A 6,000-nucleotide genomic window follows, 5' to 3' on the forward strand; every position below is an offset into this window, starting at 1 on the left:
ACTCAAATCAGTCTCCCCGGGCATTTGGGGATTGGAGTTTTTAAGGATAATTTGGTGGGTAGGGGCCAGTGAGTCAGGAGTGCTGATTGGTTGGCTCGGAGATGAAACTGTAGGGAGTTAAAACTGTCCTCTTGCACTGGGTCAGTTCCTGGGTGGGGTTACGAGATCAGATGAACCAGTTTATTGATCTGAGTGGTGTCAGCTGATCCATCAAGTGCCAAAAAAAAAAAAAAAAAATCCACCAAGTGCAAAAAAGCACTGATCTTAGATTTTACAATACTGATGTTATCCCAGGATCAATCTGGGGAGGGTCAGAGTCTTGTAGCCTCCAGCTGCATGACCCCTAAACCATAATTTCTAATCTTTTGGCTAATTTGTTGGTCCTACAAAGGCAGTCTAGTCCCCAGGCAAGAAGGGGGTTTGTTTTGGAAAAGGGCTGTTATCATGTTTGTTTCAAAGTATAGACTATAAACTAAGGTCCTCCCAAAGTTACCTCGGCCTACACCCAGGAATGAACAAGGACAGCTTGGTGGTTAGAAGTAAGATGGAGTTGGTTAGGTTGGATCTCTTTCACTGTCTCAGTTATAATTTTGCAATGGCGATTTCACTTCTGTAATGCTACCCTGGTGATGGAAAGGAAGGGTGGTATGTTACAGGAAGATGAAAATGGTTATCTCAGCTTTCTGCCTCACTTTTGCTGGCTGGGGTGGGAGTGGAATCACAGTTTTATCCATGGTGTTTGGCTAGAGTAGAGCAGCTATTGTGTAAAAGTTTTCTATCTTGCTAGGCTGCCCCTTTCCTGGTTATTTGGCTAGAGAGAGCAAGATTTTATTGGGCTTTTTATGTCTGTACCCATTCACATTTCTGGGTTGCTGGCTTCTCCAGCACCACGTCTGAGATCTATGAGGAAAAAAAAAAAAAAAAAAAGCTAAAAAATCAGGGCACTTACCTCAGGGCACTCAGTACTTAAGTTCTGAGGCTTTTAGCTGGTCTGCTTTTTTCTCTCCACCTTTCAGAATCATTTTAGGTTTGTTTTATATTAAATATTCAGCATTTTAAGCCGTTCTTCATGGGAGGAATAAGAAAAAATACATATAATCAGTCTTTCCAGAAGTGTAAGTCTTGATTTGACATAACTTTAAAAAATGTTTTAAATTTCAAACAACAGAATCACTTTTTTTTTCAGTGTTAAAACCATTATTCTGATTGAAGAGAAGGAAGAAAGGCCCAGCACTCCACAATCTATTGTTTTCCCAGATATTCATTGAACCTTGCTGTACCTCCGTAAATCCTCCAAAGATTCACAGAGCACAGTTTGAAAATCACTGGACCTGAAGTTCTCCACTATTTCAACTCTGACCTTTTTTGGGTCTTCGATTTCCTCCTGGTAGGATTGATAGACTTAACCAATTTGGTTAAGTTTTTCTCACTGAATTTTCTCACTGAATTTTCCCACTGTCTTGTAGGCTGTTTCCCCAGTAAGATGAAATCTTCTTAGGGTCTATCCCAGTTGATAAATACATCTATTCTTGCATTAAGGTATTTCCCACTGGTATGTGGATTAACTGGTAGACATCAGGAAGTCCTAGCTGGCATACATTTGTAATCAAGTAGAAATGGTGTTTGAACTACAGCAAGTCTGTAGAAAGAGGTAGTGTGACCACCTGTAGAGTTATCAATCACTTTAAAAGGTGCAACCAAAGGGGTTGCAGAGTCAACAGAGAGGGCAGTTCTGGAATAGAAGGCAAGGAGAAGAAAGGCAGTTCAGAAACAGAAGAGAGTGGCAGCAACAAGGACTAAGGTGGAAGTGGCCTTGACAGAGTGCAAGGAGGGTAACAAGAGGGTACAGAGTTCTTTTCAGTTTTAGATTTAGGGCCTGATGTAGATTTTCAAGCTTTTGAAGACACTGATTAAATTTTGAATTAGTCTCTTTCAAGGAGGTAACTAGAGACTCCATTTTTTTTTCTTTTTCCTTTTTAAAATTTTTATGGGTACATAGTAGGTGTATAACTTTATGGAGTATATGTTTTGATACAGGCACACAATGTGAAATAAGAACATCATGGAGAATGGGGCATCTATCCCTTCAAGCAATTTATCCTTTGAGTTACAAACAATCCAACTATACTCTTTATTTTAAAATGTGGCACGGACCAAGATGGCCGAATAGGAACAGCTCCAGTCTCCAACTCCCAGCGCGAGCGACACAGAAGACCGGTGATTTCTGCATTTTCAACTGAGGTACCGGGTTCATCTCACTAGGGAGTGCCGGACAATCGGTGCTGGTCAGCTGCTGCAGCGCGACCAGCGAGAGCTGGAGCAGGGCGAGGCATCGCCTCACCTGGGAAGTGCAAGGGGGAAGGGAATCCCTTTTCCTAGCCAGGGGAACTGAGACACACAACACCTGGAAAATTGGGTAACTCCCACCCCAATACTGCGCTTTAAGGAAAGGGGCACTCCAAGAGATTATATCCCACACCTGGCCGGGAGGGTCCCACACCCACGGAGCCTCCCTCATTGCTAGCACAGCAGTCTGCGATTTAACCGCAAGGCAGCAGCGAGGCTGGGGGAGGGGCGCCCACCATTGCTTAGGCTTAAGTAGGTAAACAAAGCCACTGGGAAGCTCAAACTGGGTGGAGCTCATAGCAGCTCAAGGAAACCTGCCTGTCTCTGTAGACTCCACCTCTGGGGACAGGGCACAGCTACACAACAACAAAAGCAGCAGAAACCTCTGCAGACGCAAATGACACTGTCTGACAGCTTTGAAGAGAGCAGTGGATCTCCCAACACGGAGGTTGAAATCTGAGAAGGGACAGACTGCCTGCTCAAGTGGGTCCCTGACCCCTGAGTAGCCTAACTGGGAGACATCCCCCACTAGGGGCAGTCTGACACCCCACACCTCACAGGGTGGAGTACACCCCTGAGAGGAAGCTTCCAAAAAAAGAATCAGACAGGTACACTCGCTGTTCAGCAATATTCTATCTTCTGCAGCCTCTGCTGCTGATACCCAGGCAAACAGGGTCTGGAGTGGACCTCAAGCAATCTCCAACAGACCTACAGCTGAGGGTCCTGACTGTTAGAAGGAAAACTATCAAACAGGAAGGACACCTACACCAAAACCCCATCAGTACGTCACCATCATCAAAGACCAGAGGCAGATAAAACCACAAAGATGGGGAAAAAGCAGGGCAGAAAAGCTGGAAATTCAAAAAATAAGAGCGCATCTCTCCGGGCAAAGGAGCGCAGCTCATCGCCAGCAACGGATCAAAGCTGGACGGAGAACGACTTTGACGAGATGAGAGAAGAAGGCTTCAGTCCATCAAACTTATCAGAGCTAAAGGAGGAATTACGTACCCAGCGCAAGAAACTAAAACTCTTGAAAAAAAAGTGGAAGAATTGATGGCTAGAGTAATTAATGCAGAGAAGGTCATAAACGAAATGAAAGAGATGAAAACCATGACACGAGAAATACGTGACAAATGCACAAGCTTCAGTAACCGACTCGATCAACTGGAAGAAAGAGTATCAGCGATTGAGGATCAAATGAATGAAATGAAGCGAGAAGAGAAACCTAAAGAAAAAAGAAGAAAAAGAAATGAACAAAACCTGCAAGAAGTATGGGATTATGTAAAAAGACCAAATCTACGTCTGATTGGGGTGCCTGAAAGTGAGGGGGAAAATGGAACCAAGTTGGAAAACACTCTTCAGGATATCATCCAGGAGAACTTCCCCAACCTAGTAGGGCAGGCCAACATTCAAATCCAGGAAATACAGAGAATGCCACAAAGATACTCCTCGAGAAGAGCAACTCCAAGTCATATAATTGCCAGATTCACCAAAGTTGAAATGAAGGAAAAAATCTTAAGGGCAGCCAGAGAGAAAGGTCGGGTTACCCACAAAGGGAAGCCCATCAGACTAATAGCAGATCTCTCGGCAGAAACTCTACAAGCCAGAAGAGAGTGGGGGCCAATATTCAACATTCTTAAAGAAAAGAATTTTAAACCCAGAATTTCATATCCAGCCAAACTAGGTTTCATAAGTGAAGGAGAAATAAAATCCTTTACAGATAAGCAAATGCTTAGAGATTTTGTCACCACTAGGCCTGCCTTACAAGAGAACCTGAAGGAAGCACTAAACATGGAAAGGAACAACCGGTACCAGCCATTGCAAAAACATGCCAAAATGTAAAGACCATTGAGGCTAGGAAGAAACTGCATCAACTAACGAGCAAAATAACCAGTTAATATCATAATGGCAGGATCAAGTTCACACATAACAATATTAACCTTAAATGTAAATGGACTAAATGCTCCAATTAAAAGACACAGACTGGCACACTGGATAAAGAGTCAAGACCCATCAGTCTGCTGTATTCAGGAGACCCATCTCACATGCAGAGACATACATAGACTCAAAATAAAGGGATGGAGGAAGATTTACCAAGCAAATGGAGAATAAAAAAAAGCAGGGGTTGCAATACTAGTCTTTGATAAAACAGACTTTAAACCATCAAAGATCAAAAGAGACAAAGAAGGCCATTACATAATGGTAAAGGGATCAATTCAACAGGAAGAGCTAACTATCCTAAATATATATGCACCCAATACAGGAGCACCCAGATTCATAAAGCAAGTCCTTAGAGACTTACAAAGAGACTTAGACTCCCATACAATAATAATGGGAGACTTCAACACTCCACTGTCAACATTAGACAGATCAACGAGACAGAAAGTTAACAAGGATATCCAGGAATTGAACTCATCTCTGCAGCAAGCAGACCTAATAGACATCTATAGAACTCTCCACCCCAAATCAACAGAATATACATTCTTCTCAGCACCACATCGCACTTATTCCAAAATTGACCACATAATTGGAAGTAAAGCACTCCTTAGCAAATGTACAAGAACAGAAATTATAACAAACTGTCTCTCAGACCACAGTGCAATCAAACTAGAACTCAGGACTAAGAAACTCAATCCAAACCGCTCAACTACATGGAAACTGAACAACCTGCTCCTGAATGACTACTGGGTACATAACGAAATGAAGGCAGAAATAAAGATGTTCTTTGAAACCAATGAGAACAAACATACAACATACCAGAATCTCTGGGACACATTTAAAGCAGTGTGTAGAGGGAAATTTATAGCACTAAATGCCCACAAGAGAAAGCAGGAAAGATCTAAAATTGACACTTTAACGTCACAATTAAAAGAACTAGAGAAGCAAGAGCAAACACATTCAAAAGCTAGCAGAAGGCAAGAAATAACTAAGATCAGAGCAGAACTGAAGGAGATAGAGACACAAAAAACCCTCCAAAAAATCAATGAATCCAGGAGTTGGTTTTTTGAAAAGATCAACAAAATTGACAGACTGCTAGCAAGACTAATAAAGAAGAAAAGAGAGAAGAATCAAATAGACGCAATTAAAAATGATAAAGGGGATATCACCACCGACCCCACAGAAATACAAACTACCATCAGAGAATACTATAAACACCTCTATGCAAATAAACTGGAAAATCTAGAAGAAATGGATAATTTCCTGGACACTTACACTCTTCCAAGACTAAACCAGGAAGAAGTTGAATCCCTGAATAGACCAATAGCAGGCTCTGAAATTGAGGCAATAATTAATAGCCTACCAACCAAAAAAAGTCCAGGACCAGATGGATTCACAGCTGAATTCTACCAGAGGTACAAGGAGGAGCTGGTACCATTCCTTCTGAAACTATTCCAATCAATAGAAAAAGAGGAAATCCTCCCTAACTCATTTTTTGAGGCCAACATCATCCTGATACCAAAGCCTGGCAGAGACACAACAAAAAAAGAGAATTTTAGACCAATATCCCTGATGAACATCGATGCAAAAATCCTCAATAAAATACTGGCAAACCGGATTCAGCAGCACATCAAAAAGCTTATCCACCATGATCAAGTGGGCTTCATCCCTGGGATGCAAGGCTGGTTCAACATTAGCAAATCAATAAACATAATC

Source organism: Macaca nemestrina, chromosome X (assembly GCF_043159975.1).
Source record: "Macaca nemestrina isolate mMacNem1 chromosome X, mMacNem.hap1, whole genome shotgun sequence".
In the NCBI taxonomy this organism is placed as follows: domain Eukaryota; kingdom Metazoa; phylum Chordata; class Mammalia; order Primates; family Cercopithecidae; genus Macaca; species Macaca nemestrina.